We start from the raw sequence: 14263 nt of genomic DNA, 5'->3' as shown, positions 1-14263 counted from the left end.
TGAACAAGCGATTAAGTATTTCCGAGTGAAACATTTTTGAAAACATAAGCATGATGTTTTCCTTTTGGGGGGGCCTTCTTTCCGGAATTTCAGTGGTCCAGCAGTGACACCCAGTGGCTACAGGCACTTTCAGGCTAAAGAATCTGTTCTTTGGTAAATGATAGAAATTGTACCACAGGGCATCCTTGGGCATCCAGTGATTGGAAAGATGGCATGGAAAGGAAAGTAGCCAATGCAGGAGGGACAGCAATATGCAGAATGGTAAAGGGCAATTCTGCCCTGATGTCAACACGTTGTTGGCCACACCTGGGTTTTCATGAAACAAAAGGGCTTCCCAAGTACCACATGGTTGATAACATAGGTGAAAAGTACTAGTGCTATGATAAGCGCTATCCCCAATGCTAACTACCCCAGCAAGATCCACAGGGCCCAGGACGCAGAGACCCTGGCTTGTGAACTGGACAGCAAATCATGCAGGAGAAAGTTTTTTCCTGCTGAACCAGACTTCAGAGATGACCAAGGCACTCTTTCATTTTGCAAATGCAGCCAAGGCAAAGGGAGCTTGCACAACAAACACAGAACTACAGCCAACAACTTGGTAGCTTAGTCAGAAATGTAGGTGGCTCACTTCCTGAACCATCATTTTTTTCTGTGATGTCAAAACCTATGATCACCACCTTGAGGGACTGTGTATGGAAAAAAGTAAGAACATGTTTTTTATCTCTATAGGATTTTAAAATGTTATAATACTGAAATTCTTAATGATGAGAGTACAATTCCATGTATTAATGAGCTATAGATAAAATCATGAGCCAGAGATAGTGTGTTTGAATACTAAAATAAAGGTGGAGGTTGTTGGACATGGAGCAAATCTAGAGACACTCTGGAAAGTTGCAAATACTAGTGCATTTTTCAATGATGATCTGCTTTTTCCTACAAGAAGATCAGATTCTGGACTCTAAGCTTGGTACAAGGTACTTGGAGCTGTTTTACCACCATTAGGACACTCACATTCACCACACCTCCCCTTCGTGCCCAAAAGATGTTCTGTCTTCTACTCAGTTAAAAGCAAAGCACTGAAATGGAAGAGCCATCAAACCTAGACCAAAATAACCAAGTAACTTGGGTGTGGATATGAATTTTATTGCCTACTAGTCGTATAAGTTTTGATTAACTTCCTTAAACATTCTGAAACCAGCTTCCTAACGTATTTTCAAACAATAATACAGCTTACCTCAGGGAGTACTTGCTGAAGCTAATGATATGAGTGAGTTGAAAGTGCCCAGCATTTAATTATTTGTTTGCTGATATTTTATTATGAAAGATTGCAACTATATAGGAAAGTTGAAAGTATTTCCTGGGATTACAGGCGTGCTCCACCACACTCAGCTAAATGCACTTCAAAGATGAAGACTTCAGTTAATTTCTACATGTCACTAACCGGAGTTCAAAATTTGCTCAGGTTCCTATTGTTTTTAATTTTGGAGATAAAGTTTTCATGCAATGAAGCACACAAATCTAAAGTGTGCCACTTGGTGGTATGTAAGTCAACTTCTGTGATCAAAATGCCTTATAACAACTTAGAGGAGGAAAGATTTTCTTTTATGGGTTCTGTTGTTGTTTTTCCTTCTCTTTTTTTTTTCTCATGTGTGTGTGGGGGTTCCCCCCCACAGAGCTGGGGATTTAACTCTGGGCTTTAGAGCACAGTAGGCAAGTGCTCTACTACTGAGCCATATCGCTAAGCCAGAGAAGGAAAAATATGTTTTGGCCCATGGTTTCAGAGGATTCAGTCAATGGTGGATCAACTCCATTACTCTGGAACAAGGTGAGACATGGCAGAAGAGCATGACAGAGAAAAGTTACTCAGCTCCTGAAGGCCAGGAAACAGTAAGAAAGGAAGGGTAAAGAGCAAAGATAAAACCTTCCAGAACATGCCTCCTGTGACCAATAGGGTCCCACCACCCAAAAGTCAATTTAGCTATTTGGATGAATCTACAGGTCAGAACCCTCATGACCAATCACTTCCCTGAAATCTTACCTCTGAATCTTGCTGCACTGGGAACCATTATTTCAAGGCACAAGCTTTTGGGGGAACATTCACTAACAGGTGGATTCTCATAAATGTACATATAGCACCCAACTCAAACCTCTGTCATAGTCCAGAACATTACCATCACTCCCATAAATTTCCCTTGTGACCCCTTCTGAGAAATTCCTGATCCATCCCCAAGGTGTAACTACTGTCTTGATTCCCTTTATCACGTTGACCCAAGTACCCAGAGCCTGTGTCACTAGACTGGAGTGGCTTGGAAAAAACTCTCAAATATTAACTAAATCAATCCCTAAATAGATGTATTATTCATTATTATTTCATCTTTGTTTATAAAAGTGTAGAATCTATAAGATGACAAATGTATTCTCATGTGCAACTCAAGTCTGGTAATCTTAAAAAGAGCAAGAATCATTTTTGTATTGACAATGAAGAGTTCCACCACCAGGTGGCAGTAGTAGCTCATTGTGTGGCTTGGAGTCTCAGGATCCACAGGTTTTGTACATAAGAGTTTCCCATGCAGTGGTCACAGAAGTATACGCTTTTTGTTTGCTTGTTTGTTTGTTTTCTGTTTTAATTAGTTATACATGACAATAGAATGCATTTATGCACTTTGATATATCATATGATATAATTTCTCATTTTTCTGAGTGTACATGTGGCAGAATCATATTGGTCATGTAATCACGCATATATAGATAGTAATAATATCTGTTTCACTCTACTATCTTTCCTATCGGCATATCCCCTCCCCTCTCCTCCCATCATCTCCCTCTACCTAATCTAAGGTAACACTACCCTTTCCTAGTGCCCCCCCTCCACCTTATTGTGAATTAGCATCCACATATTAGAGAAACATTTGGCCTTTGATTTTGTGAAATTGGCTTATTTCGTTTAGCATGATATTCTTCAACTCCAACCATTTACTGGCAAATGCCAAAATTTTACTCTTCTTTAAAGCTGACTACCATTACATTGAGTATATATACCACATTTTCTTTATCCATTCATCTATGGAGAGAAACCTAGGTTGGTTCCATAGTCTAGCTACTGTGAGAAGTATACACTTTTAAAAACAAAAGATGCAAACAGTAATCAGATTTGCCTATGTTTATGGCTAGAATTTCTAAATAAGTAAATTAATGGGATACTGAAGAAATCCACAAAGAAGGCTGATTATTATTTAAGAAGTTCTTGAGGTCAGTTCTCTGGTAACCTGTTCTGGCTTCTGGTCTGCTACAGATCAGGGTGAAGCATACATTGCAGGTGACACTCTTCTGAGGACAGGTTATAGTGTAGATGACAGAATCAGATCCCAGAAGTTGGTGATACTTACAAAGGTTTAAAGAAAAGACCTCACTGAATCTTCAAAGAATGACAGTGAGATGGTGAATTTGCCCATGTGGTCTCCTTTCTGCCTCTCAAGTCATGACTTAAATTCACAAAGAAATGTGAAAAGAATAGAAAACCTGCATCTGGACTGAAGAAATGGGAATGGTTAGGATCCACTTAGAAGAAACAATAAAGAACAGTTCAGAACAGTCAGGGAGACTTAGGGAAAGGTGCTGAGGACCAACTCACAACACATTAATACATTTCAATAAAGTTTGTAATGTCCTAGGAGTGAAGAAAAGGTTGTGTTAGTAGTCTGCTGCATGACCACAGAAGAAAGAACCAGAACAACAAGAACAATTTTAAAAAGCCTTCCAGGGATAAGAGACAGAGGTGTGATTGCATTTCACTGAAGTATTCAATATGAAGACAAGCACCCACAATTAGGGGATGCTAAGGAAGAAGATTCTTGTGTCAAGGGATGGTTAGTGCAAACCAGTATTTTGCAAATTGTGGGGCTTGTACCACTTGTACATGTACCATGATTTCCACATAAGAAGGGATGATTTTAGGTGGTGCTTAGAGATACATAACAATAACACAAGGCAACAAGTGTAATTATGGGAATCCAGGAGATGAGCTTTGTGAGATCTTGATTCATATGCTACAATTAACCACCAACCCGAGTAAAACTGAGAGAAAGATTGTTACAACTACAAAAGGAGCTTTTCCTGAAGTCTCAACATCCCTCACCCCTCCCAATCTGTCTCAGCCTCTCCCCATCTCAAAAGGCCACCCAAAGCTACACCAACCCAAGCCAATGCCCTACAAAGCTCTTCATGGTTTTCTGGGAAGGAGATTTATGTTCACAGTAGTAATATGAAGTTTTCTTATCAAATAAATATAGTTAAGTAAAAATGAGTAAATCAATTCTAAAAATAGTAACAAAAAAAATAGCATAAGTGGCAAACTCAGAAATGGCAGAAATGTGAAGGGAATACACCAATGACCAAAAGTTGAAAAAATACTAAAAGGAACTTTTCAATTTTACAAAAAAAAAAAAAATATATATATATATATATATATATATATATATATATATATATATATATATATATGGTCAATACTTTAAGGAAATTCTTACCAGCAGCCCAGCTCAGGGACCCTTCCCTGGATCCCATCTGGCTGGATTTGGCCACCTGCCTGCATAAGAAATACACAAAAGACAGAAAAAGGAAAAGTGAACTTCATGCAGTTTGGTCCAACTGGGGAGAAAAGCAACTAGGTTACCTCTCCTGCAGCTTCCACAGAAGCAGTTAAATTTTATAGAAACAAAGCCAGGTGGTACACGTATGTAGATTCAGTTGTCTAAAAGAGAGGGCAAAATGGCACAAAGAGCAGGAGCTATACAGACTGGATTTAATTAACCTGTGCTGGACAGGCCTGGGGAGCGGTGACCCATTCCCAGCTTCCTTTTTGTTTTAATCAGCTTTTCCACTACTAAAAGACCCAATGGGAAAAACTGTAGAGGAGGAAAAGTTTATCAGGAACTCACAGTTTCAGAGGTCTCAATCCATAGACAGCAGGCTCCATTCCTCGGGGCTTGAGGTGAGGCATGACATCATGGTGGAAGACTGTGGCAGAGGGAAACAGTTCACATAATGATCAGGCAGCAGAAGGACAGAGAGAGAGAGAGAGAGAGAGATCGGTCTCCACTTGCCAGATACAGATATATTCCCCACAGCCTTGCCCCCAGTGAACCACTTCTTCCAGCCACAACCCACCTGCCTCCAGTCACCACTCAGTTAATCCCATCAGGAATTAATTCACTGATTAGGTTAAGGCTATAACCCAATCATTTATCCTCTAAACCTTCTTTCATTATCTCATACGTGAGCTTTTAGGGGACACCACATCTAAACCATAACACTTGTCAAGTTAGTTCCTGGGGGCAGGGAGTTACAAGCCCTTCTGCCTTCATTCTGAACATGACAGAGTTATTCTTAATTTCAGAAGAGCACTCAAAATTTATTGTTTCAAAATTAATAAATAATTAAAACCTCTGACTATGCTCATCCATTTTTATTTTAAACCAATGCAGTTGTTATTTATTTCCTCTTCTTTAGAATCTCAGACATATTTTTTTCTGCTTATAAAGTCCATCTTATGATGAAGTATTACATAATGGTGTCCACTTGTCCAAACTCTCTTTAGAGATGATGTCTATTAAAACTAAAGTCTATTAAAATTATCATATACATCCCAAGTAATCCTAGTAGGACATGATTGTACATCTCAGCATGGAGTACCCCACTTTTCACTGATGCATAAAAATAATAATAATTTGCAATAAGAGTTAAGCTTACCATAACCTATTCTATTATGATAAAATTTACTTTGATTCCTTACTTTAATATGTGATAAGAAGCCCATATTAGAAGGTCATCATGATTAAACAAACATCAAGTCCTTAAGAAATGATATAAATGAACAGAAGGTAGTTAAAGGGCCAGTTTGTCTTCCTCAAATACTTTCAACTCAGGAAGTCCATCCAAAAGGAAAGTGAAAAAAAAATTCAACTGTGGAAATGTGGGCAAACTAATATGTTTGGTTTAGATTAGAAATCTTTGTAAATGTGCATGTGTGTTTCCTTTGGCTAAACTAATTCTGGGGATTGAACCCAGGACCTTCTGTGTGTGAGGCAAGTGCTCTTGTCATTGACCTACATCCCTGGCTAAAGTGAGATATTGAGAAAGTTTCTCTCTTTTTTTTTTTTCATTTTTTTTTATTGGTTATTCAAAACATTACAAAGATTGCAGAATCACATCGGTTACACATCCACATTTTTACATAATACCATAATAGTAACTGTTGTATAGGAAAGGTAGGAGAAAGTTTCTCTCTACGTGATTCAACTGCTGCTTGTCACGGTGTTCATTACCCAAGAAGTCAAATCAGATATCCTTTTCTCTCCTGAGAAAGTGACTTAACAGGGACTGAGTGCTGGTTCATAGTCACAGCCCTCCCCTCATCTGCTGTCCTGCTCACTATCCCAGCTCACCAGGGAGATCAGGAGGTCCAGTAATTTACCCAGACCCACTCAGTCTGCAGAGGCCCAAGCCCTCCTGCATGCAGACACAGAGCAGGTGGGTGACCTTTATCACTCTCCTTCCCTTTCTTCACAGATGAGGAAACTCAGCATGGTTCGCTGTGACAAAGATAGCTGCAGCTGAGGTGGTGGACACTCGGTGGATGCCCAGAGTCCAGATGACGGAAAAGGACACAGATGAAGAAGTTCTGTGGGTATGGCCTTTTCCTTTCATGACAGCCACTTTAAGCAATCTGCTGCTCAGAAAATGCTACCCTGTGGGTGAAGACAAACTTTTCTATCCCTTCGTCTTTGGTCAACACAGAAGAACCTGGTTCTACATCACAATTGAAGTTCATGTTCTTCATCTTTGAAAAAGATAACTCATTTTTGTGTTGTTCTAACCACCAGAGTTCAACCCAGAGAAATATGAGATTTTCATTAGGAGACTGTAGTAACATGAGAGCCCAGTTAAAATGATGCAGAATTTCAATGTGGTTCTCACAAAAGGCATGTTCCAGAGTGCAAAAAAAAAAAAAAAATTAAAAAGGCTCTTTGATGCCTGCAAGGCAAACCAGGCAGGCTCCATCAAAGACACTGTCTCTAATTTGGAGTGGAAGCTGTTAACTTATAGCACTGATTCTACAAAAGAATTGTTGTCTATCATCCCAAACTAAAAGCTCTCTGTATGGCACCCTTAGGATCAGACCATCCTTCATTCTTATGAGCATCTCTGTGCAAAGGAACTGGAACCCACGCAGGTGTGTGCAAGATATACTGCTGGATTTGCAGACTTAGAAGTGCACAAGATAACAGATCTCTGGGCTGGAGATACAGCTCAGTTGGTAGAGTGCTTACCTCACATGCACAGGCCCTGGGTTCAATCCCCAGCACCACAAAAAAAAAAAAAAAAAAAAAAAAATACAAGGAAAAAATAATGAAAAAATAACAGATCTCTGATGTGTTTGTGAATCTGATGGAGAGTGAGGCCATCATTTCTCCACTCAAGAAAGAGGACATGCTGGGTGCGGTGGCGCACACCTGTAATCCCAGTGGCTCTAGAGGCAGAGGAAGGAGGATCAAAAGTTTAAAGCTAGCCTCAGCAATTTAGTGAGGTGCTAAGCAACTCAGTGAGACCCTGTCTCTACTAAAATTCAAAATAGGGCTACGGATGTGGCTCAGTGATCCAGTGCCCCTGAGTTCAATCCCTGGTACCCTACCCCAATAAAAAAAGAAAGAGAACAAGACAATGGGCAAACTGCACAAAGATAATTAGTTTAAGGATCAGTTATAGGATCCAGAGAAGTCAGACAGCCAGATTACACACGAGGTTCCCCTAAAATCAAAAGAAATCAGCTGCGTGCTACACACAAACCTAGTGACTCAGGAGGCTTGAGACAGGAGGATCACAAGTTCAAATCCAGCCTCAGAAATATAGGAAGACTCTGTCTCAAAAGAAAAAATCAAAAGGGCTAGATATTGGCTCAGTGACTAAGTGCCCTTGGAGTCAATATTCAATACCAAAAAGAAAATTAAAAAAAAATTCTTCACCCTTCTAGCACCATTTCTGGAAGTTTCAGACAATGGAGAAAAGCTATTCCTCAATTCTAGGCTAAAGCAAGACGATTTCCAACAGCAAATGTTTGTTTATCATTTAGTAACGAATGCTGAGAAGCTCACTGTGTGGCAGAATACGTGGCCTATGACCAAAGAAATCTCTCCTTTCACACTGATTATTCATTAATTATGTAAAATATTGACAGTAACAGAGAAATTTGTTATTTCCAATAATTTATTTGAAAGTATTTAGATTTGACCTGAAAAACAATGAAACACATGAAAACACCTCTGATTTTCTCCCAGATGGTTGATTTCTTGCCTACTATAAATGTTGGATAAGTGCTGGAAATACATGTATCCCTCGTTATAAAAGGCCCAAGGTCCTAAAGGAAGTGGAAGAAGCTTTGTCAAGCTCTATTACAAACCACAGCAGATGTGAAACCTTCACTATAAACTCCTATTGATCTCATGGTATAGCCATAAACTAACTTTTTGTCCAAAAAGTTTGCTTTGTCCAAAGTTTTGCTTTGTATTCATCTAGGAAGAACTTTAATTCTACCTTCTGAGCCAAAATGCCAAGTTTTCTGCAGAACTATTCAGAAGGTTATTCCAAAGATCCTACCTCTTACACTTTCTTGCAAAAGAAAAATTCTTTTTCTTGACCTTTGAATGTTTTACCTCAATTACGAGGGTTTTGCATAGATTTTAGATGTGAGTAGAGAATTTTAATTATCTGTATGTGTCACCGAAGTGAGCATTTAGAAACTGAGGCCATTAGTTCTCTTCAGTTAACCTTGTTGCTAGCAATATTCTTTTGGAAAAGTTATGAGTCCTTACATGGTAAATTAAGAAGCTCTTTTTGAATATAAATTTCTGCAAAACTGAAAAAAAAAGCAAGCCTTTGTGTAATTGGTAAAGAAGTGTAAGAATTAATGTTTTACAGAATCAAGAAAACCAAAGAATATCTTCAAATGAATTCAGTTAAGACATTTGGCCACGTTACCAAGGGGACTGTTCTCGTTCAGTTAAGTACCCTTTTTTTTTTTTTTTAAATAATTGGAGACTTTAAAAATTGCCAAATAAGCAAGGAAGTCTAAATTATGTATTCATTATTTTATTACATGCTTTCATATTATTAAGAAGGATTACTTTTCATTCAGTACTATTGCTCAAAATCTCACCTAGAAACATGTTTTGCAAAATATGTGTTTTAGCTTTTTCACTGCTGTGACCTAAAGACCTGACAAGAACAATTAGAGGAAGGAAAGTTTATTTGGGGACTCATGGCTTCAGAGGTCTCAGTCCTCCATTCTTCGAGGCTTGAACATCATGGCAGAAAAGTGTGGCAGAGGGAAGCATCTGGGGACATGGCTCCATGAAGCAGAGAGCACTGCTCAACAAGGACAAAACATAAGCCCCAAAGGCACGTCCCAAGGACAACCTCCTCCAGCCACACCTTACCTGCCCATAGTTAGGACTCAGTTAATCCCATAGGGAATTAATACACTGGTTGGGTTAAGGCCCTCGTCACCCAGTCATTTCACCTCTAGGCTTTCTTGCATTGTCTCTTACATGCACTTTAATTCTACCTCTAGATGTGAGGGGACACCTCACATCTAAATCATAACAGCATGTTTTGCAAAAATTTGTCTTTATTGAATCTTTACTTCTTTCTTTCATTTGTAAAGTGAAAATTAAAATTAGCCTCTTTCCCCTTCTCTTGTTAGGTAGAAACAGGGGAAGAAGAGAAAAAATAATGATAAGATGATGTTTTCAGAGGCAAACAACTGCAAACTAAATCTGCACTTTTTAAGAACATGGAGAAAAGGAAAAGAAAAACTCAAGCCAGGAAGAAAAGCAGCTTTTCTAAAAAGGGCACAGCACAAGTGCTGAGGTCCAAACAGGACTTTTCACTTTGAGTTCCATCTTTGTCTTGTATTTTTCCACAAGGTTATAATTACCCTTCAAAGTGTTTTTCTCCATTGCCTCCTCATGTACAAAACATCCTGCCATTAGTACTATGATGAATCCATCTAGTTTGTTACATACATACATTTGTCCTAAATTCCTCAGTTTCTAGTGAGGAAACTTAAACTTCTCTTTCCTTGCTGAGTTCCTGGCTAACTTTGGACCTGGACTTCTTATTAAGCCCAATCCCTCTGCTTTTGCATTTGACCCCATCTGACCTGCCACTCCAGAATGAACTCTCCCACCAGCACCAGCACCCACCAATAGCTCCTCATCCCACTATTATTTCTTCTGCCTTCCACTCTACCCCGGCTTTCTACCCTCCACTCTACCCCTGCATTCCTGTCTTGGCAGATTGGTCCTCAAGCTTGATTTCCCCCTTCCCTTGAACACACAGTCAGGGTACATTCTGCATGCCCCTTGCATCTAGGTGGTGGTCCTGCAGTCCTGCACCCAGTGGTCAAGGAGCACAGTGCTGTGTCCTTCTCAGAACTTGGCTGTGAGCAGTAGCCATGCCCTCCCCCAGATCTTCCTCGTTCACTCCTAGGCTAGACAGCAGACCCTTTCCCAGAATTTGTGCTCCAGGAAGAAAGAACTATGAGGCTAGGCATGGTGATTCATGGTGATTCATGCAGTTATTCACCAAGAATAATTGCATGCATCTTTCTTTGTATCTTTCTGCTCTTTTTCCCTTATACAGGCTTTCTCCTCAAGCCATTCTAGCTTGTCAACATCTTTTCATTCTACAAGGAAAATATCTTTTCTGGTCCTCATTTTTTCATCAAAATTTTGACTCATTTTTCTCCATTACCACAATAAAAAAAAAGAAAATGCTGGAAATTAACCTCCAAAGCATCTGCTTCACTATGTTCACTCCTTAATTATTCCCTCTCTGGCTTCCATCCAACCCTTTAGCACAAACATTGGAACCCCTTTCAAAGGTCATCATAGAACCAAACTCCACTTGCAACTGCTGACTTTCCTTGACCTGGACATCATCATGTTGGGTGCCAATGTTGACCAATCCTTCCTTGAGATTTCAAACTTCACTCACTCTTGATCCTCTTCCTCTTTCTTGAAAGATTCCTCTGTTTCAGTGTCTCCCTCCCCACCTCCCCTCTCTCCCAGTCTCTTGCCCTTCCCCCTCTGCTGATTTCAGCTTTGATTTCAAAATACAAGGATCAAGATCTGGACCTACAAGACTTAGTTTGACTTCCAAAATTTCTTTAAATCCTCTGATTCTCTGCTTCCTCACCTCTAAACTAGGAAAGATGAGAGAATAATGACAAAGACTTAAATGACAGAAGAAGCAAAATGCGTAGCAAAGAATGTTTAGTTAATTGGCTGCCCATCAGTCCCAATTTTATTTCTATAGCTCACATAGATTTCTTCTCACAGCACTCAGTACATCCTTGCATAAAAATGGGAGTCATGCACAGTAACCAGCTCCTGGCATGATTGGTTAGGTTAGCTGAAGTGGAGAATACAAAATACACTGGAGAAACAGTTTCTTATCAAGCAAATCCCTTTCAGAGTTCTCATCTCTGATCCTTCTTTCTTCCTTCCTTCCCAGAACAATGTCTGCAATCCCATGTGTCAGTGGGCAGTGGATCTACAGTTAGAAGAAGTTATAAGAGTATTTAAAAAAACATAGCTCAGATGTAGATGCTAAGGTAAAGGAGGGAGCATGAATTTCACCTGCTTGATCACATATTTTTAAGAAGCATATTCTTGTATTAATGGTATAAAATAACAATATTGTCATGTTCTATTCAGAATCTCTAAATCCTATTCCTTTGAAATAAAGTCTGTATTTCCGCAATTTTACCACTAAATAGCCTTGATGTTTTGCTCTGACTCATAGTACATTCTTGGAATCAAGAGCTTCACCAATTCTTAGAAATCATACCCACAAACATAAGAACTAATTCCAAAAGGAGAAATGACTCATTCCACAATCCAGGTTTCAGGTTTATCAAATCTCAAAACTTGGTGTTTTGGAGTCCTTTCATACAAGAAAACATGCTGATTTCCAATAAATGTCAATGCCTTCCTTGAAGGAGAACTTGTTGATTTTTAAAACTGTCTTGTTTTTTAAGGAACCTCTATACTCTTTTCCATAATATCTGTGCTCATTTACATTCTCATCACCACTAATCTGCAAGGATTCCCCTTTCTCCACACCCTTGCCCACACCTACTTTTGTCTTTTTGATAATAGACATTAGAACACATTTCAGGTGATATCTCATTTCGGTTCTAATTTGCATTTCCCTGATGGTTAGTGATGCTGAGCATCTCTTTATGTACTTGTTGTCCACTCATATATCTTCTTTAGAGTAATATCCACCCAGGTCCTTTGTCCATGTTTTAATCAGGTTATTTGCTTCTTGACATTGCATTGAATTCCTTATGTACTTTAAATGTGAATTCCCTTATCAGATTATGAGTTGCATGTATGTTCTTCCATTCCATGTGTTATTTCTTCACTTTGCTGTGCAGAAGCTTTTTAGTCTGATATAATCTTTGTTTGTCTATTTTTGCTTTTGTTGCCTGTGCATTTATTTGGAATCCTAACCAATAAATTGTTGCCCACATCAATCTTGTGAACATTTTCCCCTCTGTATTCTTGTAGTAGTATCTTAATTTCAGATCTTCCATTTATGTTTAAAACAGTTTGAGTTGATTTTTGTATATGGTATGAGATGAGTCCAATTTTGTTCTTAGGCATGTGGATATCCAGCTCTCCCAGCACCATTTATTGCAAAGGCTATCCTTTACCCCTTCTGGATTCTTGGCATCATTGTCAAAAGCAATTGACTGTAAACGCAGAGATTTATTTCTGTTCTCTCTATTCTGTTCCATTGTTCAGTGTATTTATTACTAATACCAATACCATGCTGAATTTTATTGCTGTTGTTGTTTGGTACTGAACCCAGTGGTACTTTGTCACTGAGCCACATCCCCAGTCCTTTTTACTTTTTTTTTCATTTTCATTTTTATTTTGAGATAGGGGTCTTGTTCAGTTGCTGAGGGTCTTGCTAAGTTGCTGAGGCTGGTCTCAAACTTGCGACGCTCCTGCCTCAGTCCACTGGGATTACAAGCATGCACTACCATGCCAGTTCCTTGCTGTTTTAACTACCCAAGTTTTGTAATATATTTTGAAGTCAAATAATGTGATCCTTCAAATTTTGTCTTCTTTGTTCAAGACTGGTTTGACTATTCATGATCTTTTGTGGCCCCATATGAATTTTAAGATTTTTTTTCCTACTTCTAGGAAAAAGATTATTGAGATTTTAGTAGGGATTGCATTAAATCTGTAGATTGCTTTGAATATTCTGGACATTTTAACAGTATCAATTCTTCCAATCTATGAACACAGAATATATTTCCATGGGTTTGTGTCTTCTTTAGTTTGTTTCATCAATGGTTTAGTTTTCAGTGTAAGATCTTTCACAAACTTTGTAAGTTTATTTCTAAGTATTTTATTTTTCTTGTAGTTATTGTAAATGGGGTTGTTTTCTTAATTTCTTTTTTCAAACACTTCATGGTTATAGCCTGTAAAAATGCTATTGGCTTTTGTATGTTGATTTTGTATCCTGCTATTTCACTAAATTCATTTATTGGTTTTAACAATTATTGGTGGAATCCTACATATAAGATCATGTCATCTGCCAACAGAGAAAATTTTACTTCCTCTTTTACAATTTAAGTTACTTTATTTCTTTCTTTTACCTAATGGCTCTGGCTAGAACTTCTAGTACAATGTTCAATAGAAGTAAAAAACTAATAGTAGAATTAACACAAGATCCAGCCATTCTGCTATTGGGTATTTATCCAAAGGATGTCCAATATGTATGTCATAGAGAGATCTACACTGCCTTGTTCATTGTAACATTATTTACAATGGACTAAGTATTTAACATCAAATTAATGAATAAATGTGATACATGCATATAAGTGATATATATGTATATATAGGGAATACCATACATCTTTTAGAAAGAAGCAAATCCTGTCATTTGTGAAAATATAGATGAATGTGGAGGGCATTATAGTAAGTGAAATAAGACAGACACAGACAAATAGTATAACATCTCATTTAGATGTGGAATTAAACAAAATTTATAAAAGTAGAGAGTAAAATAGTGGTTATCTGGATTGGGAAAGATGGGGGAGAATCAGGGAGATGTGGGCTAAAGGATACAAATTTCCAGTGATCAGAAACAATAAGTATATGATCTATTGTTCCATGTGATGATTATG

General features: G+C 38.3%; 1 pseudogene; it reads left to right on the top strand.

The window, feature by feature from the left end:
- The first annotated feature begins 1771 nt into the window (after positions 1-1771).
- On the top strand, positions 1772-9787 carry LOC143397801 (DENN domain-containing protein 10 pseudogene; annotated as a pseudogene).
- Positions 9788-14263: the final 4476 nt, after the last annotated feature.

Source organism: Callospermophilus lateralis, chromosome 1 (assembly GCF_048772815.1).
Source record: "Callospermophilus lateralis isolate mCalLat2 chromosome 1, mCalLat2.hap1, whole genome shotgun sequence".
Taxonomy (NCBI): Eukaryota; Metazoa; Chordata; class Mammalia; order Rodentia; family Sciuridae; genus Callospermophilus; species Callospermophilus lateralis.
This window is presented reverse-complemented; position numbering and strand designations above follow the sequence as displayed.